This window comes from Falco peregrinus, chromosome 1, assembly GCF_023634155.1.
Source record: "Falco peregrinus isolate bFalPer1 chromosome 1, bFalPer1.pri, whole genome shotgun sequence".
NCBI lineage: Eukaryota > Metazoa > Chordata > Aves > Falconiformes > Falconidae > Falco > Falco peregrinus.
In genome coordinates, this window is record NC_073721.1 from 1,529,218 (window position 1) to 1,553,265 (window position 24,048).

General features: G+C 40.6%; 1 long non-coding RNA gene across 1 annotated transcript; it reads right to left on the reverse strand.

Annotated features, from left to right (window-relative positions):
• Positions 1–805: 805 nt before the first annotated feature.
• LOC129785405 (uncharacterized) lies at positions 806–22,290 on the reverse strand. Its single transcript, XR_008749466.1, has 3 exons — positions 21,179–22,290; positions 7,156–7,232; positions 806–980 (listed from the first exon to the last, which is right to left on the reverse strand). It is a non-coding gene; the product is annotated as an uncharacterized LOC129785405 (long non-coding RNA).
• Positions 22,291–24,048: the final 1,758 nt, after the last annotated feature.

A 24,048-nucleotide genomic window follows, 5' to 3' on the forward strand; every position in this document is an offset into this window, starting at 1 on the left:
AGCCTGCACATCTGGGCACAGTTATAGAATGGTTTGGTGTGGAAGGGACCTTGAAGTCCACCCAGTCCCACCCCCTGCCCTGGGCAGGGCCCCCTCCCCCCAGCCCAGGCTGCTCCCAGCCCCATCCAGCCTGGCCTTGAGCACTGCCAGGGATGGGGCACCCACAGCTGCTCTGGGCAGCCTGGGCCAGCGCCTCGCCGCCCTCACGGGGAACAATTTCTGCCTCACAGCTCATCTGCATCTCCCCTCTCTCAGCTTAAGGCCATTCCCCCTTGGCCTGTCACCACGTGCCCACGTACAAAGCCCCTCTCCAGCTTCTTGCCGGCCCCTGTAGGTGCTGGGAGCTGCTCTAAGGTCTCCCCGGAGCCTTCTCCTCCCCAGGCTGAGCAGCCCCAGCTCTCCCAGCCCGGCTCCATAGCAGAGGGGCTCCAGCCCCCTGACCATCTCCATGGCCTCCTCTGGGCTCGCTCCAACAGGTCCATGTCCTCCTTATGTTGGGGGGCCCAGAGCTGGACACAGCGATGCAGGGGGGTCTCACAATGCTGATGGCATGTCTTGTGTCACCATTCCCTAATTTCACCCTTCCCATGATACCTGTTGATCTTTTTCAAAGCTCCTGAGTATTGAAAGCATTTCTGAGTGTGAAAAGCATCTGACAGGAATTTATCTCTTAATAGGGGGGTGTAAAGTGCCTATCTTATAATAACATTTTTCAATTGGTTGTTGTACCCTTATGAAAGAAACTTTAGGTACTCTACAATGCAGCAAAGTATTTCAGCAGTAAATCAGACAGTACTGACCCAAATTTGTTCCCTGATATCAAAATGATCTGGAGCGTCATCTAAGTACTGAATTCCAACTCCTGCAAACTGCAGTGCAAAGCTGTTTTTGAATAACAGCATTTGTCATCAGCACTGGCATGTTGACCACAGACTCATTCCCAAGCAGTGTCTGTATTCAAGTCCACTGTTTTGCCTGTCCTAGAAAAAGGAAAAACAAAACATTTTACCTATGGCAGATTAGCTTGTGTTTTCTAAAAGGGAAGAGCATGTTATTTTATAAGTAGATCAAATGCAAAGCCAGTTTTGCTTCCTGCCTACACTGCATTTAATTTTGCAGTCATTCTACACACACAGAGGGATAGAACAAATATCATTATTATTATTAGCAGAGACAGTTTCTGCCATTTTGCTCTACCTCATTATGTAAGAACAACCATAGTCCTGACAACATAAAAGATTAAGTGCCAGAAGTTAAAAAAAAACTACACTATATAAAAAGAGAAAAAAACCCACAGTAGCTACCTTCTTGAATATCTAAGTTTTATCTAAGATTTGATCATATGAGGAAACATCATGGCTATGCAACAGCTTTCTTAGGTACCTATGAGCTGCAATGCAAATACAAAGTATTTTTCTGAACTGTTCTGCCTGCATCCCTGGTGCACAGGGACCTTCCCTTTGCGTAGCCCTAAAAACTGAGCTCTGAGTCAGGAGAGCTTGGCTTCTTGCTCCTTTCTATTTTTCTAAAGCCTCCTCTGATGATATGGGTACAAAATTCTTTTTGGAAGACAAAACTAGAAATAATTTCCCTACCTGAAAGAGATACTACAGACATCCCAATGTGACTCAAAAAGCTGAAAACCCACAGGTTATTTTTCCAGCTCCTAAATGTTTATCCTCACTGGGGGATGTGCTTCCCCATGAGAACACGATGTCTCAAATTCCTTTAAACTCAAATGCAGCAATGATGTGCTGGATTAGTACTTTCATTAGTTATAAGGTCTTGAATTAATTTTTAAAGTTTTGACCCTTCAGTCCTAAAGTTATATTCCCTACCTGCACTGCCTCCACATTAAGACGTCAACATATTGGCCAGTGTGTAAGAGCAAAAGAGCTCAACATCTCATTTTTATCACACCTAGCTTCTTTTCCAGGTGAAAATACCAATGCTTACTGAACGCCTGAGAATTATCTATGTACCATGGGAAAGTGCCACCAATCCTCAAAATTACCCCAAGAACCAAAAGTGTCCTCTGCCTTCAGGTGAACACACACAGCAAGCAGGGCCCCAGGAAGGGACACGCTAGGCAGCTCAAACTTCTTGGCTTGCTTTGGGTCCACTGGAGTCAGAGTGCAACTCCGGGTATAAAAAGACAAAAAAGCACCCAGTGAGAGTAGAGGTGGATTACATTTTCCCATATTGGTTATTGTCTTGATTTCACTGTTTTCCACCGCCATATCTCAAAGAAGACATGAAAACAAAATAAGTCTGGGCCAATCAGAACAATTTTCAGTCTTAACTTTCCAGATGAGTGATGCTGAAGAGCAGCTTTACCCAGGGAGTTACCGGAGCTACCCTCCCCTCTTTTCTCTGCCAAATACAGGTGGACAATTTTACCAATACAGAACTTTCCCTATGAAAGCTCTGATTTTGAATTAAATCAGCTTCGCTCCCTAAAAGTTCAGCAAAACAACTCCAGGTCATATCTATGTTTCTGGGTCAAGGTTTAAATGTCAGCTCATCTGCAGCGGGTTTCTGCCTGCACCTGAGACATTAACTCCATATGGGAGCACGTGGTGGAGGATTTCCCAAGACATTCTTGTGAATCTCCTTTTGCATAAAAACTGTTTCCTCCAAAAGTGTTAACTTTATAGAGGCTGAAGGGGTAGAGTACTCCTGCTGCCAGAGATATTACTTCTGTCTATCACAGCAGAAACTTGTCCAACGGAATTTCTTATCTGTCACCCAGACGCAAGCTGAAGCTCATCCAGGATGCACCAGTTATCTGTCTTGGAGTAACAGGGTGAGTGCCACACTGGGAAGTGATTTGTATAGATCGCTGAGTTTTAATGATAAGTATAAAGAACTTCACCTCTCCAGGAATGTCACGGAAGAAATCAAGAGCTTAACACGATCTCCTTGGAAAGCAATTTGTACTGCAATTACAAAACACTGGTATCTGTGTCACAGGGAGACAGTGAATTTCAAAGGTTTGATTTACAATTTTCTGGGGACAGGGCATTATAACAGTTAAACAGTTAGCTTTATAGCAATGAAATTATCATATCTTCAATAATAGCTCAAAGATTGCCTCCACGTTAGTGAACCTTGACATGAAGAGTCAAATCACTTTTTTTTTTTTTTTTCCCCAGGGGAAGACAGCTGAAATAACCATAACATTTTATAACCCTTTTTTCTCTTTAAATAAAAGAAATAGCATCACTGTAAACATATATATTCAATTATATTTAAAAAATAATAATAGAAAACTCCTTACAGTATTATATTTAATTAAGCAATCAACTTTCTTTATTGTTAACTGATTTATATTGCCCAGCATAATCATCTTAACCATATTTATAACAATAATTATAAATCCTAAACAAATGAGGACAGGCTGGGAAAGTTGGGGCTGTTCAGCCTAGGGAGGAGAAGGCTCTGGGGAGACCTTAGAGCAGCTCCCAGCACCCAAAAGGAACAACAAGAAAACTGGAGAAGGAGCTTCTTACAGGGGCATGTAGTGATAGGATAAAGGGGAATGGCTTTAAGCTGAGAGAGGGGAGATGTAGATGAGCTGTGAGGCAGAAATTGTTCCCCGTGAGGGTGGCGAGGCGCTGGCCCAGGCTGCCCAGAGCAGCTGTGGGTGCCCCATCCCTGGCAGTGCTCAAGGCCAGGCTGGATGGGGCTGGGAGCAGCCTGGGCTGGGGGGAGGGGGCCCTGCCCGGGGCACGGGGTGGGACTGGGTGGGCTTTAAGGTCCCTTCCAACCCAAACCAGTCTGTGATTCTGTGATATGCTTATTGAAGTACAAGTCATGATGGTAGATTAATTCAAATAGGCACACAGTGGGGAGATATTTTGACTCATTCCTCTGGGAAAGCTGTGTTTTGGCTCATCCCCTTAAGCTGGACAAATAAGCTTTTTTAAAAAAATAAAATAAGAAATTAAGTATCAGGGAATCTGGTTATTCCAAACTGACGGGGAAATGCACTTGGAATTCAAGGGGTCTGCAGAGATCCTGTTGTGTCCCTCCCACCTGGGAGTGCAGCAGCAGCATCTGCATGCTGTCACCTGTCAGACAAGTACCAAGAACCCAAAATGAGATAAATCTGACAAATCCTGGTTTCCCTGGTGTTTGAGAAGTCTCTCCTGGAAACCCTTCCCTTGAGGTTAAACAGCAAAGAAAGTGGACTTGATCACAGAAGAATAAGATGGTTTAGGTATTATTTCCTATGTCCAAACATATTTTTTCCTTCTTTTTAAAGCTTGCATGCCTGGGTTGGAAGGGACCTCAAAAGATCATCTGGTCTAGCCTTTCATGGGAAAGGGAGCCTAGATAAGATCATCTATTATTGTCCAGTCACATCTTGGACTTAAATCTTATCATCTTATCAAATTTAATGTTTTCTTTCTTTGGAAGTAGTAAAAGCGAGCCAGAATTAATGATTGTGTCCTTTAATAACAGGAACACTTGAAAAAGTAATAAATGATAGAAGAATTTGACTCAGACCCCATCACTGCTGACTTATGAAAGATGCAACATGCTGGATGTTGAAGGTCTGAGCCCCCAAATGCTCAAGTACAAGTGCACATAATTCCTGAAAAGGGTTAGAGACACTTTTATTAAAAAAAAAAAAACACCACCACCATTACATAAAAATTATTTGAGGAATTCAGTGTTTCCTTTGCTGAAAAATATTCCCTTCTTGATAAAAAAAATATGATTTATTCTAGGGAATGCACAGCTAATGTTATTAAAGAGTGGCCAGCAGGAAGGGAATTTCTCATCTTGTTTGTATCATCTTGAGATGATGCAGCATCACTCACTCATGCTCCAGTCATTATGGAGCTGTCCCAAAACACTACAAATAAATAGCTGTGGTTTTTACTATTCGTTGTCCACCTCATAAATAGACATAGATAAAATGCACCAACTAAAAGGTTATCTATCTATCCAGATAATGAATCAGCTTCCACTTTGTTGCATCACTTCAGCTCCATCAAAGTGCATCACTGTCTACTTGGAGCAGGTATTGACTGCTGCTTGCCAGTCCAGGCAATGGTCGATGGTCCTGATTTAATCACAGGGTCAGGCGATCTTTGCTGAGAAAGTAGTTTTCTGCGTGTAGTTGTTCAAAGAATAGGCTATTCAAGTAAACTTGGAAGTGAGGAAAGAATTTAGAATATAGTGTCTATTTAATAATATCAAAAATCCTGTTAACCTCAGGAGCATGGTAATTGGTTTGATCTTAAATTACAAGTAGGATCAATTTTCATTATGAAAGTAATTGGCACTTAATGTTTGGGATGAATGGTGAGTTTTAAATTTTGTGAACTAGTCAACAAAAAACACCCAGATAATGTAATATGAAATAATTAAGGATATAATTGTTGCATTAAATTCCTAAACTGACTTTGACATTACCTGAAACTCACTAGGAAAACTACTAAAAGTCTCTGTGAGGTTATTTTTCCTATGTTGTCAGCACATTGCTAGTTAATGACTTTTGGAGTAGTCAACTGAAAAGTGGTTTCTTTCACACTTATATGTTACTATCAAGATTTATTTCCTTTGTCAGCTGTTATTTTTAAACTGCAGGAGCTGTGGACATGATTTTTGATTTATTTATTGTTAAAAAATATTTTTCAAATAATCATTTTCAAAAGTCATTCTGTTTTATGACTGCACTCTCCTATCTTATATTTCAAATGCAATAGCAAAGGAAAGCTGCTAATTAAAACAACTGTACATACTGTTGTTTGCCTTGCCAGCTTTTATTAAACGTGATTTTTATCTCAAATGTGTGAACCTGATAATATGCTTATGCATGAGAAGCCTTTCCAGGGAAATGGCTATTATCCTGTGAGTTATCCCAGAAGAAGGACTGCACTTCTTGGGGGCTGGCAGTGATGGTGGCAAGGACCAGCCAACAGCAGTGGCCTTCAAAGGTTAGCCAGCATGGTCTGAGGTCAGTATCCTGAATAGGCACTATATGAAGCCAGCTACATCAACTCAATGCCATTAGCCTTGGGTAGGAAAAAAAAAAATAAACAGTAACAATCAAATTTATGTCTTGCTAAGTCACTGTAGCAATTTTCTGAGAAAAGATTATTTTATTTTTATTTCATCCTGTACACAGTCTAGAGCAAAGCTTTCTCTGACTCTCTCAAATCCAGCAATCTATCTCTTAGTTCAGGGTCAAGCATGGCCTGTTTTGGGTTCCACCATAATCAGCTGCAAGCTAGTCAGAGCAGGGTCAGAGGCGGCGGGTAAAGCGTTGTGAGTGGAGGTCAACAGGTTACACACACACACACAGAGCTAAAAGCTGAAGTATCAGAACTCCACCTCAAAAGGAAGAATATGGGGCACTGACCCCTTCCAACATGCTGGGTAAAAACTAATTCCATCTCTTTTATGACTTCTTTTTTTCAATTTAAACAAGCAAGAGCATTATCTCACAACAAACAGCAGCACAGCCTGGTACCACCAGGTCTCCTGCCAACCGCAATATTAGCAACCTAAGTTCTGGTTCTCAAAGAGCTTAAAACTCACCATCACTAAAGCTGCTATAACACATAGTCATTACAACATCTGCAAAAAGAAATGGCCAAAAGCAGCTGTGTATTGCCCCAGAAAATAATCCGCACAAGACTACATTTCCCATCAAGCAACTTGAACAAAACCGAAATGAACTTCCAATGAAATGTTAATAGTTATGTATTTTCTGTATATCAGCGATGGCAGGATTTGGATCGCTGTCTATACTTTTAAAAGCAAAGATTTGAATAATGCATGGAAGGTAGGAATTAAATAGTTGTCTTCTCTGGGAGGAGATGGAGTTGCACTCTCATATTCCTTTAGTTTCCTAGTCATTAGATTTATAACCAGCTCCTCACTAGTTCATGAATATTAGAAGAATATGGCAGTGAAATATATTGTAATTGAAAGAGTATTAATTAAGGTTCATCTCCTATTCTATGGCTCTCTGTAATATCATCTGAAAAAGTCATTATACAAAGCTAGAAAGTCGTGCTTTATTCAGGACAGTGTTATCTTTTTAAGCAGATGTGAAGTTATTAATTTAAAACAGTAAAACAGTTCAAAAACCTGTATTCTTCATTGTTTCAGATATTAAGAAAAGCTGTTACTCACTTAAGCAGTCAAGATTTTACTTGATTCTTTTTTCAGTGAACAGGAACTGTGGGTTCTTCATGATTATAACTTTCCTCCTAACAAATCAATGCAGAGAACAGGACATGTAAATTATCTCTCAAACAGCCCCTGGATGGACAGGTGATAAGTGCCCAATGAAGTATCTTTTCTTCAGCGTTTCTGAAACTTTGCATGAAAGCACATCTTTTTTTCATGCTGGTACCAATGCACACTTACTGCAAATAAACACTACCGGAAAAGCTGCCTGATCTCTTTCTTCTGATTCTTTTTGCTCAGAAATGCCAATTTAAACACACTAGCGAGTAGCCATTCAGTCACATTAGCAAGTTCTGTATCATGTTGTTTTCCAGGCCATAATGACCCACTGATTAAGATTTCCCCCTGAACCAGTTCTATGACCTTATGGAAGCTAACCCTAAAATTTTGAGGGCCACTAATTTTCAGTATGGTTAATAGCAAATGCTGTCATTGGTACAAGAAACTCATGGCTTCATTCTGCTTTTTGAGATGTGATACAGACAAAAGCTATTTGGACTTTTCCAGTGATGAGATAGTTGAGTTATCCATGAAAAATTGATAATGAGTCATGGTTCTTAGTCTGTTTATCACCTACTTTAATGATAATATTGGTCTCTTATTTGCTAGAAATTCAGATGGACACAGAGTTCTCTGTGGTGTAGAAAGCTTCAAAATACAGCAATCAGCACAGTTCATATGTTTAAGAAAAAATTGCAAAAGGGATTAAACACAGAACTCTGGAGAGAGCGGTTAGGAAACACAGTGAAGGTATTCAATACAAAACAAAAAAAAATTTTTTTCCTCTTGTCTGTCTTATCACTTAGGCTAACAAAACACCAGTTTCCCAAAGATAACATCATGATAAATTTGTATAGATTAAAACCAGAAATAAATATTCCATTTAATTTCCTGAAGTATTCTTAGCATGTCATTCGTCCCAGCAGGAGGGCCGTATGTCCATTTCATAGTTTCCCCTAAACCACAAATATTATGTAGTGATTTTCAGAACAAGTGAAGCTAAAAAGCCTAAAATCGTTACTGGTTTTCAGAATGTTCTGGGAACTACAGTGGTCAAGCCTAAAGGCAAAGCAAGGTCTCTACTACAAGGTGTACGTAAAAAGTAGAACAGAACACTAGGAAATGAAAAGCAGGCCCTCCTTTTCAAGGCAAAGAAATGTAAAGATGATTTAACCTACTAGCATTCTAGTCATCCTTCATTCAGTGTTCTCCCCAATTCTTAAGGTCTGTTAAAATCCAGTGGGTCTAAACACTAACAGCTGCATTTCTAATGCAGATGGAAGATGAATGAAATGCATCATGTTATACCGCCTCCCAAGCACACACATAAAAAAAATAAAAATTAAGAGAGCTTTGAAAAACTTTTCTATTAATTGAATTTTCTTCAGATTAGCTTTTTCAAATGAGGAAAAATAACATCATTGGACAAGTTCTCCCAATTTTGAGGGATCCATGGATCCATTTATCCCTGACATACAAAAAAAAGGATACAGATCAGAACATGCAGACTTTTTTGTTTTGTTTTCCTAAATAAAAAAAAATGTATATTTAAAAACCCAAGACACATTTTTTGTAGCTAATGGACTGTCTGCTACTCACATACCTTCTGGATCTCACAGGCCAACATGTATGAGTAAAGTCTATTTCAAAACTACTCAGGTTTTAACACTTAACAAATATTATCACAAATTTTGGTGTTTTAATACTTCTATATTCTGATTTGATGTTAGAAGTATAGGATTCTTTTGAAAATTTATTATTTTAAAAGTTTTATCCTAGTATTAAAATCAGTGTGTATCTATTCTTAAAATTCTGCATATAACATTTCATTAACAACAGAAATGTATTTGTTCAATAGGAAACCTTCCATTTAACTATAGCAATGAATGTATTTTCTTACACAGGCTGCAAAATTCACTTCAGTGTTAAATCCAGTTATATTCTTGGAATGATCATGAATTAACGGCCTATGAACTGAATAAATAAGTCTGGGTTTGCCAGCCTGTGAATAAATAACGCAGTCTACAACACCATCATCATCATCCTAGTTTTAATGCAGTCTATTAAGTGTCATCAAGGCTGAAAGACCATGGAAACACTGAGATACTGCAATCTTTTGATTTATTCACTCTGTACCCTGAGTTGTTCCAAATCCCACCCAAATTTTTGGTGAGATGTCCAAGACCCTGCACCTTATTTTACCAAACTCCAGGCATGGCTTTCCTTACTGATTAATAACCAGTTTTACTTTCGTCCTTCTGCAAATCATTTAAGCTTCAGATTACACTTGAACAATGACATGAGGACAGAAAACTGGGAAAATAACATGGCCACATACCACTAACTGATGTGGCGTGTGTCACCATCCCTAGCTGTCCAGTTAAGATAAGGCCAGGACACAGTCCCACAAGGCAGACGCTGCCAGATCCTGGTAGTTTTCTACGTGTCCAGTAAAAAAAGGGGACCCCAGCACATTCCTGGATGGAGGTAGTGGAAGTCTGCTGGTAGCAAATCTGTATCAGTCTGCAAGGGTGGGTTCAAGATAATGTAGAGCAAGACCCCAGCCTCCCAAGCATCAAGCTAAACCAGCACAGCTGGCAGCAGTTTTGGTATCTCTACATGAGCCGCAGCCACAGCTGGACTCAGACCAGACTTGCCCTTTGTTTTAGTAGGCTTACAGCATTGGCTATGTTACAGCTTTATTAATTTTTATCTCTTCTGTAGATAACCTTTCAGTAAAGTTCTCCTCAGGTGAAAACATGAATGAGTCTATCTGTCCAAAGACTCATCCACTTTTACGAGAAAGCTAACATTGCAAAGCCATTAATCTTTGCTGTATTCCCGGTTTTATTGCAATTCTCAGCCACACAGAAGAAAGGCAATCAAGCAGACAATTTCACTGCAATCAGTTCACAATTCTTTTAATTTCTGCTCCATTTCTGAGCAACGATTCAACCTGCTTCACTTCCTTGCTTACCTGCAAATGTTTGCCTTCCAAATAATTTATTGCTCGCATGAAGAAGGGTCAAAATACTAAATCACCACTCAAAGATAATAGCCTCTTAGATAGTTTTAGAGTAATTCTTTAATTAAAGTGGGGAAACTGGGAAACTGTCTTAAAAATCCATCAAGATTCCTATATTGTACTACACAGATATAATTACTACCCACTTTAACATGCCCTGAAAGTAATAATCAAATCTTAAACGACTGAAGTTAAAGTTCAACTAAATCTGATAAAAGGAATGCTGAAAACTGGCCAACTTATTAAAATCTGTATAATTTGACAGTAATGGTATCTAGATGTGTTGGAGTCAGAGATGATGATGATGATGATGATGATGATGATGATAATAATAATAATAATAATAATAGTGCCATTTCATTTGAGGACAGACTCTGATCTTCCCAGTATTAAGAAAGCGGAAACTAAAGGCAGTTCCCAGGAGCAGGCAAAAAAACAGCCACAAGCTGGGTGAAAAAGGGGAGCACAGGGCTGCAACAGCAAACAGGATGGGAATACTTTAGATTTTAAAATTATTGAAACTGTATACTGTATCCTTTTTCCTTCAGTCTCCATTGTGCAAGAGCAATTCTGAGACACGAAGAGATGGACACTGCTTCCTTCTCAGCTGGACTTGATCTTAAAGGTCTCTTTGAACCTAAACAATTCTATAGATTCTCATGCCACTGTCAAGAGAAAAATCTTGAGAGCACTCTTCTTCTAAAAAATCCAGCCTCATTTTGCGGATCAAAGGTTAAAATGGATTGTCAAACATTGTACCTTCATAATTATTGGAATCACCTAAACCAGATCCGCAAAAGTAGATAACCTTTAAGCTCTGTTGCTGCAACATGCAAATTATGGAAGGAAAATATAGTGCCTGTTTTAGGTGCTTTAAGACGTAGTTTGCTGAAAGCTCCTTACAAAGACACACAGCTGCTAAAAAAATCTCAAGTTGGGTTTTTAGAAGGATGAACAGTTTTCAAAGAAAACTTCATCACAGGTAAACCCAGGAATCCTCTCCAGTTTTCTCGCTGCCACCAAAGTCAGTAAAATAAAACCTATAAAATCATCAATGACACTAGTACCTCGCAGTATCCTACACAAGGAAAGGGAGAAGACAGTCAAGCCAAAACATGGTGAAGGCACATGAGAAAGAAGCAGGTTTGCTGTGCATGTGTGAGATAGGGGACAAGTGACTTTGGACGGATAGACCTGCCATTCTCCCCGGTTCACGGCAGGCTGGCAGGTACATATACATGCAATGGGAAAAGGTGCAATTACAAGACTGACTTTAGACATTTAATGAGCTGGATTCTATCTCCAAGTGCCACACAGTGCTCTGGGCAACTTGGTGAGGCATAGTAAAATATAATTGGTGCCAAACATGCATAATGATGACAACAGATATCTTAAAAAAAACAACTAGCCAAACAAAAAAACAACAACTCTATTTACTTCTTCTCTTTGCTTAGTCTGGAGGATGTGTACTGACTTTGTAGAATCACTGCAGCAAGTTGTAAATGATGTATGAAATGAAAAACTCCTGTTCAGCCACTGCAGAGAAAAATTGCAGGCTCGGCTTTTCAGCCACTTTTGAAGTGTGCTATTTGTTGTAATCTTGAGCACAACCCTATTAGAAAAGGCCACCAAACTTGCATGTGTACACACATACCCCAAGAAAACCAGTTAGTGTGAACATATTAAACACAGCAGCACTGTTTAGAAATCAAATGCATTTCCAATGTTCAGAAGAATTCTGATTTTAAGGGAACTTTTGCTCTGATTGAAATTATAAGTAAATTGCCTGCCTTCTGTTGTTTATATGAGAATTCCGTAGCAATTTGACCAAACTGACCACTATGAGTTATACCGCACATCTGTTGGTGTCATAACTCCTTGTCTTTAACCAACATGCATCTTTTTCATGCTGCATCTCTGTCCAAAAGAGAATTAAAACTACAACCATCAGGGCTGGTGTCTTGCGAGTCCTAGAGGGATTTAACTCTCCTGTCTTTCAATCATTCCCTTCTGTGTAACTTCAGAAACTGGAAGAATAAAGTATAGCAAGCTGAGCCATAATCTCCTCTGATATTCTTCCGGAGACTGAGTATTATTATGCAGAAATTTTATTTCCTTTTAAATAGCAACACATATGTATTAGCTTGCATAACTGATATTTCCTTTCCTGAATGCAGCATTTTAGGTCAAAGTACCCCATTGAAGCACCCAGGTGAAGGGGCAGAGTACTAGATCTTGCCCTAGAGGGCTTCAGGTTTCTATTTTATATGTAATAGAGGGACTCTATGGACAAAATAGCTCTGCACAATTGCTGTCACTGCAATACAGCTGAGCTGCACTTGCTGGGGAACGTAGTCTTATCCTTCGCTCACTTCAGAAGGATTAAATGCCTTGCATCTCTTTTCATACCTTAGGAAAAATAATTTTCTGATTTTCATATTCTAGTGTTCACTGTGGAATAGTGGGCCAGAGGGTAATGACCAGTTTGTAAACTAACACGGCTGGGGAACACAACTGCATCTTTCTTGCCTCCTGGCTGTTTTGATTTTAAATTATTTTATTGTTCCATGTTTTCTCTAACTTTCTCCATCATATAGAGCAATTGCCATTTTTTACTCATAGCATCAATGTTTTTGTCACAGGATTATGGGATTAGTAAATATATCCCAGGTAAAGAGTTTTTTCTTGAATAGAAACCCCAAATCTTTTTGGAAGCTGTTTAGGTACCTTTGCTGTGCTACTTAGGAAAGACTATACATGATGTGTGTGAACACATCAACAAAATGGAAACCTGGTATACAGCTTTAAGACTATTTGCTAAGCAGCTCTCTGCTAGGTATATAGATGTAATGATTAGCCAGAAAAAATCCATAAACTTATTTTAAAATTTTGATTTTTCTCCTTTAATCTAGTAGGAGAGAAAAGCTCTTTGTCCCACACCCATGTCTTCAGGCACCCTTTAGTCCCAGGGAAACTTCCCAGGGCCGTTCTCCTCTGACATAGTGCTTAAATACTAACACCACCAACAAGGCATGATGTCGAGGAGTGATATCAAAAATCTGGGAGAATGAAAAGCCTCTACAGATCTGTTTATGTAAATCTCCATAATCAGGTTTATCTTGCACCGTGGATTTGTCAAGGTGACGAGCATGGCTCACTAGTGGCTCTCAACAGCCACGGAAAATCAGGGCAGGAACTGAAAAGGCAACGAGGAGGCCAGCATCAACCAAACCCTTGGATTCCCATAGGATAACTGCATTCCCAAGGATAAGTAAAGACTGCCTTCAGCTCCCTATGAGCTGTAAGCAAAAAAATTGTAAATGAGGTACACATTTGTAAATTCCAACTTAGAAACCCCATTTACAAATTTAGCCCTTGGGACAGTATAAAAGCAGAAGCACCCCCAAATCACCTCCAGTGGGGGCAGTGCTCTCCACTCGCAGAGGAAGCACGGCTGCTGAACACCATGCTGAGCTGCTTTACATTTTTAAAAAAGCCTATTCTTGTAGCATGTGAACCAAAAAATTTGTGAACAAGTTGTCATGTACTTTTTACCACAAGCTGTATCCACACCCCAAACTCCACCTAGTCATAAGGCCATCACAATAAAAGAGAAGATTAAATGCAGTTTCATTACAGTCAGGGCTTTGCCCTTCAGTTCTCTGATTAAAGAAATTTTTTGTCTCTAAAGACATGTTGTTTAAATGAATGGAAGCAATTAGGAAGAAATAGGATAATCTCTGTTAATGAGGCTGTCTGGTTAAGATGTTACACAGCCAATGAACATCTTTTTTTTGTTTTTACATTTTGGTCAACAGCGAAAAAGTTAACAAAGCTAACACTGATTTATCTCAGTAAGCTGCTGAACTCTGTCCCTTAGTAAGATAAAAAAGACTTTTGTACTTTTCTTTTTTGATTAAGCATGAATACGTATTCTATTGGTGTCTAAGCCAGCTCTCAGTTTTAAGTTTTCCTCCCATTTTGAATAATATCTTTTGCAGATCCAAGGGAAAAAACACCTGCTTGCCAGCACGGGAGCCCAGGGGAGGCTAGCTGGTGGGGGGGGGGCGGTGAGCTCTGCAGAGCTCAGCATCACTCCGCGCACTCTCCAGACCCCTCCTGGCAGGAGCTCGAGGGTTAATGACCATGCAGAGCTGGGCTAACACTGTCCCCTGTCTGGGAAAATTTCCCTCATCTACTGAAATCTTACAGAATTATGGCTTTACCATTTTGACTTGCTTCAGCTCTTGCTTTTTATTCCTTATTAGCAGTAGCATGTTTTCTGAATTTCAGGAAACCTTCAAAATTTTAATGATTATTTCTGATATTAAGAACCAACCTTTTGAGATCTCTTTTCTTGTTCCAGGAGATCTGGTCTCTCCCATTTCACTTTAATTTCCACAGACAGATGGAGAACAATTAATACTGCTACAACAGCGACAGTATTTCACTTTCTTCTGTCTTTCCTTCTCCATAATTAATTTACCCAATGCAGCCTGCCACTTCATAATTAATCAATTAGGTAAAAAGACTTGCCCGCTAATTTAAATACATCGTGATATTTGATGCATGTTCTCTTTTTTTTTAGTTAGCACTTCATGGACTATTGTATCTATATAAGAGTCCTTTTCAACCTCTGTACAGATGCTTCGCTCAGGTTTTCTGATGACTGGATGCGACTGAGTTTTGGTATCAGGCTTTCCAGAGATAATTTCCCTAGTCCTATAAAGGAATCTCTTATGCAGCACAATGCAGCACTGATCAAACCAACCATATCCAAATCTCCTTATCCTGTAGGAGCAGGACAAGTAATAAACACATTCCTGATTGCAAAATATTTCTGCCTGGAATGACCCGGTTCTCCAAGGTACTCAGACAACTGCGCATTTATTTCAGTGTTTACGCAACTCACCCACACCCTGTACCTAGTTGGCGAGTTGCTCCCCGCATCCCACCTTTGCTGGTTCTGTATAGCAAAACCTCACCGTGGACAAACATTTGATAGATCACAGTAAAAATCTTCCTAATTTCAGCCTTCAGGGGTATGGTTCTACTCTGAGACAAAAGCATTTTGGGTTCCTTCGGTAAATTCACCCTGCTTAATCAATAACTGAATATTCTTATTACCCATAGAACTATTTAATCCTTTTCAAATCTCCTTAAACTCTTAATCTCAGCAATGCTGGTATTTGTGACATGCGTGGGCTAACCATGGCTTATACAAGAAATGATGGGGTTTATTAATTGTCTGGAATTAAACTGGGTGGTCACAGAATCACAGCATGGTGGGGGCTGGAAGGGCCCTCTGGAGCCCACCCCGTCCCACCCCCTGCTAGAGCAGGGTCCCCCAGAGCAGGCTGCACAGAGCCGCGTCCAGGCGGGTTGGGGTGTCTGCAGAGCAGGAGAACCCCACAGCCTCTCCGGGCAGCTGTGCCCGTGCTCACCCTCACAGCGCAGAAGCTTTTCTAGTCAGCAAGAACAGCCAGAGGAGCTTCACTACACACTCACTACGTTCTCTGGGAGAAAAAAATCCTCAAAAAAACCCCAAAAGGATTATGTTTTTAATTTTATTTTTGTAGTTCAATCCAGACTGGGGTTTGGAAAGACCCAGAGTCAGAAGCTATTTCAACCCCCCCAGCCCTACTGCTACCCAGGCTTCTAACACAGCCCTTGCAAAGAGCATCTGCGCAACACGCTTCCCCCGGCAACCTGTGCACATGCCCATGCGCTTTGCCAGGAGCAGGCAGAGGGGATGGAGCTCGGCTGCAGAGACATACAAAGTAAGAAACAGGTTGAATCCTGCCTCCTGGTTAGTCTTCTTTCCCTTTGAGTCTGTAAATTCAGGAGTATAGCACTGCTGCCATGCTGCCACAGTGCTCACCGCTGCCAGTGACATGGGAATGTGTGCCTAAGGACTCCAGAAAGTCAAACCCTGGACATCAGCTAGAATTGGTTATTCAGATTTCATCTCCAGCATCTCTGTCTTTTTTTCAAGTACATGGCATGAGAGCTACTCTCAGAGACATCAATTTAAAGAAGTGCTGAAAACATTCAATTCTCTTTGCTCTCAGTTTAGTCGAGGAACTCTCTTCTGAGAGGGGATGCTGAGAAACAGTGCCTTTGAATGCAGCTCCCCAGGGAAGCCCTCAGGAGAGGATCACTGGCAGGTTTTTAAAGTAACCTCTAATGTAATTAACTCACTGGTAGACTTTAATGGTTTAATAGCTAGAATATTAATATACCAGACTACATTCAGCAAAGGGTAGCAGAGCTGCAAAGCAAACAGCTGCACATGAAAACAGCTTCAGGGATGCTGCTCACCACAATCACACTGATTTATGCAGAATTACCAGTGTGGCCATGGTCACAGAAAATCCTCCCCAGCCACTTGCAGTTTACATTCATCCCAGTCAACCAAAACACAGAACAAAAGTCTCCCAAAATGGCTAATTTATAGTCAGTCCTTAAACAGTAAGTGACATTGAATACTGCCTTTCTGCAAAGCAATACTTTGTTTGCAAAACTGGTATTTCAGTAAAATAAATGAAAAGTTGGTTTTTTCCAAGATCTGCCATCCTTTCCTGCAGAAGCTGGCTTTGTATAGGAAAGCGTCCATCAAGCTTGTTGCACTTACTTTCCCCGCTTTTAATAACTGCATCTTTCTCAAAATGCATTCAGCAGTGAATGCACATCAGCAGTCACTTTCAAAGAAAAGATAATTTTTATGATGCAAAAAGAAAAAAAAAAAAATCAAAGTGTGATTTTAAGATCAGTTAAAGGGATGCCAAAACTTTATCAGCAGTGATTATTTTTAGTCCATTCTAATAACAAACAGCAGCTTTAAATGGTTTGTCATGGCAGAAAAATTACATAGTTCATAGGCTCCGTGTTGGAAACTCATCTACAAGAGCCCAAGCCCCATGTTCTCCTCAATACTACTTAAATACAATCAATCGGTAATGACAAAATTATACTTGATCTAGAAATATAGTAGAAATTCTAGCGGAAAAAGAAGCATAAATAGCTGTATTTTTAGTGTCTGTTAATGGGTCTATGAAGTACTGAAGATGGCAATAGCAATGTCATGAAGAAGCTAATTCAAGCTTCGGTGAACAAAAATCACTCACTGCGTGAACTGGGATTCATCAAGGGTCTCTGAACCTACTGGAGCTCTGCACAGGAGGTGGATGCACACACTCTGGGAGAGGAAATCCCAGCAGCAGTTACTATGCCCAGCTATTGGTACTGCACTTAAACCTGTGGACCATTTGGAGAGTCTGAAGGAAAGCAGGAAGGTTGTTTGGTTGTGTGGAAAACAAACCCCAACAGCAGGCTTTTGAAAGCACTGATGGCTTTAGCAAGAAGCAGTTAGAGTAACATGGGACAGCAGGATCTTCCCACCATGGTGGTGGTCTTCTCCATGGGGCACCAAGGACCTCACCATTAACCACATCCACTGCTCCACCACTGCTTCTCCACCTCCTACATCCAGACCACTCAAGATCTCGCTTTGCACCATGTGCCTTACACACCAGGTTGAGTTTTTTTTCAAATCCTCCTCTTCTTTCCCTAAAATGTTCCTGACTCTGTCATGTGGTTCTTCCTGCATCTTCTTTCTCCACTTTAATTTCTGTGCTTCCCATCATTTGGCCAGTCATCCTGTCATGCTTCCTTTTCTCATGTAGATATATTACTTTTATTACCCTGTTTCTTTCAGTCCCTTTCACCCTCTACTCGCTCATTCACTTCTTCCTTTCCCGCACTCATCAATAACTACCTTATCAGACAAAACCATAGACTTGTTAAGCCTCTACCATGACTTATTGCATCTGCAAGAACAAGAAACCCTGTTTGTAAACTGCCACGTAACCCTGCAGGGTGAAGCGTTTGATCCAGTGACTTCATTGTTGTACGGGACCTGTCCTGCTTACACTGAAAAAAAAAAAAAAAAATTCATTTCAATGACAACCTCACTAGAGTCTATATACTATCATTGGAAAATCATCACAACTTTAGTCTTTTTCTACATACATTTGTGGAGATCATAAAAAATACTCAATACACGGCGATTACAAAATCTGTATGCTGAACTTGTATTTGATGCTGGTTAACTGATGTTTTTTCATCTTAGTCTAATATAGATTGAGCAATTCTTCCTCAGGCAAGGGTTGCATGGCTTCTCCAACCACTTCCCTGTATCTGCAGACTACAGAAAATCAATTGCACTCCTCCTGAGCTCAGCTGTTCAATTAGGTCTGCGCCACACTGGGAAGTACCGCAAGTACATTTGCTCTACAGCTAACGCACGCATACACACAGTAGCTACACTCTTGATAAGAAAGGCTGGATGCATGGCTTGGAGGCACATGAGAAGTGCTCATTGCTAAGATCTGCCGTTCCCTTTGAAGATGCTTTTATCACCTTGCAATCTTCCCGCTTCGTGAAAGAGCGATGCACAAATTCTGGGGAACACTGCATTTTCCTTTTTCTCCTGATAAGGCCAGAAGCTAGGGTGGTATTACGTATAAGTGGATTTTGTGAAGTGTATTAGAAACAACACACCTCAAAAGCCAAACAAGCAAACATAACTTTATGCATATGCAAATCGACAGAAATTCACTCATTTTTTCAGAGCTGCTGATCACATCTTTAGGCAAGGAGACTTAACACCTTTGTGGTAATGACCAGCATGCTGCTGGACCTTTGATCTGACCCACTGAGGCATTCCTAATGCTCCAAACATGACTGTCATCCACAGTAGACTCATCATTTTCCTGATTCTGCCCTGGAACAGAATTCTCTTCGGTGCTGGGCTCACTGCTTAAACTCAGCATCTCACTATGTATTGCAACATCTTCTCCGAGCAGCCAAAGGCGGGGCACGAGCTAGATTTGCAGAACTGCTGTACACTACTGCAAGTTTGCAAAAGCATCTACTAGACCAGCACTTTGACTGGAGAAAATGATACAGCAGGTAAAATCTAGAAAAGCCTCAAGGTAAGCCACAAAATTTTCAGCCCCAGAAAGGTGCTTTTGACCTTAGCTTCTCCATAATGACCTCCCGTTTCATGTCACCACAAAGAAGCATCATAAAAATAGTATCACTTGGTGCTACCGTAAGAACCTGACAATCCTTAGAGAAACGGGCAAATAAAAATACCTGAACATCTAATTCAAATTATCCCATGCAATCAGTTCAAGTAACTTGCCACAGGTTACTCAGAAATAGAACAGCTATTTGGTACAAATCACAGCTACTCATTATAATTCATTGATAAGTCCTCAGTTTTGCAGTTACATATGCCAGTATCAAATCATATCAAATTATTCAAAAGAGGTGAAAATGCCAAGATGTTTATATTCAGTAACTTAAGCTGAATAGTTCTTCTGAGCATTTGCTACACTTTCTCAACACCTTTTTGGTACCAATCAGCAGCAGCTCCATTGGTGATGAAGCTCTGACATGGGACTCAGTTACAGCCCTTCGAACAATGACAAATTCTCAGCTTCCCTCTCAGAAAATTGTCAAAATCTTGCCTTCCTAACACCCAGGATAGTGGTAGGGAGACCACTTTTCTCCAGGGTTCAAATAAACAGTATTTTCCCAGCCCACAGACATAGTTCCACCTCTGAGCCAGAAGGAGCAAAGAAATATTTTCTTTTTTGTAGATCTATCTTATGAAAATAACATAATTCTTTAAATTAATAGCATCCAAGAACCGTGCCAGAAAATGAAAATAAAACCATTAGCAATAAATTTACTGCCCCAAGCTTATCTTTAAGGAACAGACCACCAACACTGCTTTCTCCCTGCTGAAAGCCACACATCGAACGCACATAATCCTTTTATTGTGATGTTTTCAAAATCTTTCCCTCTTATAGTGTGCCAGTGTCCTATATGTGATTTAGGCAACTACACTGGATGCTTGTATTTGTGGGCTGATGAAACTAATATCAATAGTTCGACAAATTCCCAAGTATACATTAAAAAAATATTCAAAGCAATTCAACAGATAAGCCATAGCTATAAAATATAGCAACAAACAAATAGATAAACAAGCAATCCCATCAGGCTGGCCAGTGGTGAGCACTGAGGGCAGGAGGGGAGGTCAGCATCACCCCAGGGAAGACACAAATGTGGGGATGCAGCAACAGCAAATGCTGTAGCTGAGATTGTGTAGGACAGACACAGTTACCTTCCCAGGCATGCTGGGCAAAAATTATTTTTATTCAGGTTTGGGGTGGGCTTTTTATCTCCGTGCCAGAAGGTGGTGTCTTTAGGGGACAGCACAGAGGGAGAGTAAGAGTGCTATCGTCCAGGCTCACAGGCTGGGAACGTGAACATCCTTGAGAAAAAAAGAGTTTTAAGCCTTCAGTAGGCTGAGGATCAATCGCTGTGAAATTAAACAAAATGTTTTAGTATAAAGGGAAATCAATTGCAAACAGCAAGTAATGACTGGTTGTGGTAAAGTAATGAGATAATGATCTCCAAGTTCATCTTTATACCTTCATGCTGTAGAAATATCTGCAATTAGCAAAAGAGCAGCACCTCCCATATAAAACCAGGGTGCATGCCCGAAGCGTAAAAGACAAGAAAAAAACCCAGGAAATTTAAAAAATATATTAAAAGCATTTGACATTGTCCAATATAATGCCAGACCTCCTGTAGGGCTGGACTCCCAGGTGGATCCAGAATCAGGTACGAAGCACAAAAGACTGAGGAGACAAGATTTCCTTGGTCTGAGGAAGTGTCGGGGGTTTTACCAGGTGTCCAGGCCTGGAATGGTCAGGTCTGGGGAGATTCTTCGTGATTCCCAGAGTGAGATTAAGACACAAACGAGGTCAAATGCCGTAAAGAAAAGAAGCTTAATGGTACTCGCATAGAGGCAGGAAATGGAGAGAAAGAGAGGAAAAATAAAGTAAAGAAAGGTGCAATAACTACCACTGCACGGAGCTGGGGGTCCCGTCAGCCCGGATCGACTTCACGTCAGGTGGGGAATTCCACGCGGTGCTGGTTGTCACAGTTCTTTTATAAATGTTCGAGAGCTGTTCACCCAAAAGTCTCTGCTCCTTCCAAGAGCTGTTTTGCATAGCCTCACCCCTCACTCAGCAGTGGTGCAAGCACCCATACTGTCTTTTCAGAGAATTTTTCATCCTCTGGGGACTGGGCGTACTTGCTGGGGTGAAGGTACAAAACAGGAGATGTGTGGTTTTCATGGTCGAACAAATGCAGTGGTGTTTGGGTAAACATATGTGGTTCACTGAAGCAAGATGTAGACAAGTTCTCTACAGGGTCTCTGTGTTGGTTTGTGGTCAGCCAGCAATGTTGAGACAGATAGCACAGTCCCAGTAACATCCTTCACACCAGGGCAGGGCTATGTTCAGTGCCAGAGGAAACCCCCGTGCAGCACAGAGGTGTGAAGATTGCAACACACTGCCTGAAAGGGCTCCATGCTGCCCTGCTCACCTGGCACCGCTGGAAATGCAGAAACCTGAACACCCAGTGAATCTCTGTACAGCTGCAGGTGGTTGGAAGTTAGAATAATTTCTCCGGTTGCAGTAGCATCTCCATGGCATTTCCCAACATGCTAGCTTTCCCTTACCACGTAAGAAAAAATTCTAAATACCCACATGGCATCAAGGAACTAACAGTATTTTCTCATACCTACATGTTTTACTTACTTGTTATGTACACTATAGAGGCAAGAAGTGAATTATTTTTTTTTGTTAGCATTGCTAGTCTTTCAGAGATTATTTACTGCACTAGACCACCAAAGAATCCGTTTCTAATTTTTTTAATGTAGAGTTTGTTACATAGTTTATGCTCTGCATAAACGGCTTTTAAAGTACATAAAGAAAACTTATGTACATAGCACATATGTACAAAGTACATAAATTGCTTATTGCTGTGATTCAACAAAGATGGCAATTGGCTGGCAGTTTCTTAATCGAGCGACATCTCTATTTGAACTGAACTATCAAACCTTCATTCACAGACAATGAAATATGTATCATTTGGTAATATACGATCACTTCTAATGTAGACAGATTCACAGAACAAAATAATGTGCTATAAGCCAGGTCACTCAAATTAAAGATAATCATCTACCAGGTTGATCAACCATGGACTGTCCTCTCTTTGCAATGGTGTCGATAAAATATTTCTGAAAAAGGTCTAATAGGTTGAGGTCACAGAAGCAACTCCACAAAGCCATCATGCTAGTTTTGGTCTTTTACCAGGCAGCTTTTGGAAAGTAGGTGCTCCTGGGGTCTACAGCCTGTCCATTTAGCATCCCTCATCAGTGGCTAATCCCACCCCTCACAGCCTTGCAGGACTAACTGGTTACCTGGGAAAACCAGTGGGAGCTTCTGGTGCTCACACCAAGAGCTGTGCTGTAGCTGAGGAGCATGGACCTAAGACTAAGAGGGTCAGGGTGCACCTAAGGAGCTGAACACCTCCAAAGCCTTTGGGCTTTGTCCTAGCCCTTGTCCAGCCAGGGAGGAACAGGGCTGGCATGTGGCCATGCAGCATCCCAGTGCAACCAGGGATGGGAAGGGACACTCATCCCTGTTGGCAATGCAGATGTTTCTTATTCATCTTACTGCTTCAGGACCTTGTCCTGGGTAAATTATAGAGAAAATGCATACCAAAGGTTTTCATCTAATTTTTGAAAACTAATGAGGTTCCAGAGGCAGGTTTGTAGCAAAGCAATTAGTTGTTCTTATCAATTTTCACCACATGCTGCATCAACTGTTAAATAGGACTACCATCATCCCAAAGAAGAAACGTTTCTTTGCCACACTACCACACTACCTCACTAGCAAAAAGCCTGCTGGTTTCCACTGCTGAGTTTACAGCATTTCACTGACCAAACTAGCCGCAAAGAGCATCGTTATCCACTCCTTTGCTGCTGAAGGAATGATGTGCCATTACATGATTTCCCATTATGCCATAACGAAGGAGGCAATTTGCGCTTTCGCTCACATGCTTCGCTTACGTGAGCCTTTGGTTTCACTTGAAAGTAATTTGGAGAAAACTTGTATCAGGCATAATGTTCTTCCAGATAATAAATTAAGCTCCCAAATTAGCATGTCTCTATAGAAACAGCTGAAAGAGAAATATTAAATTAAAAAAGCAATTTTCTTTATGATGTGATGATTTAACAAAGATTTCATTCTGCTGTATGAATTATAGCCTGCTGCTTGTTCAGGTTATCATAATAAATATTTGAAAATCATCCTTTTGATCTGTATTTCTCAAACCGGTTGGCTGACCATTGTTAGAAATAATCATCAAGTGATTTGTGTTCTCTCATCCCTGAGAGAAAGGTTTGGCACAGAGTTCGAAAACTTAATTAGAAACGTTACTAACTTCCATATTTTATAGCATTAGATACAGAACAGAGCAAAGGTCTATCTGAAGGGAGAAAAAAAATAAAATCTAGTTTTAGAAACTAGCCTTGAAACGGTGGTGGAGTCTTTGTTTTAAAGAAGGCTGAAAAACCTATGAGGTAGAAAACATTTCAAGTTTCCCCCGCATTTATTTCATTTATAGTTACTTTGAATTAATTGCAAGCTGTTGGACCTTACGCTGGCTCAGCACTGTGCTCCTACTCGCTCCTCAGCCTGCAGCATCTTTCCTGATACCTGCTGCTTAATTCCAAACTTGAGCGATCATCTTCCTGAAGTTGCCTTGGCAACTTGTCAAGGGTTTGATGGGTTTTTCCCCTTTCCTTTTTCTTTCCCTCATTTCAAGCTTTCGCCTTAATTTCCATAAGCCAAGTGTAAACATTGAAATTACAGGGCAGAGGA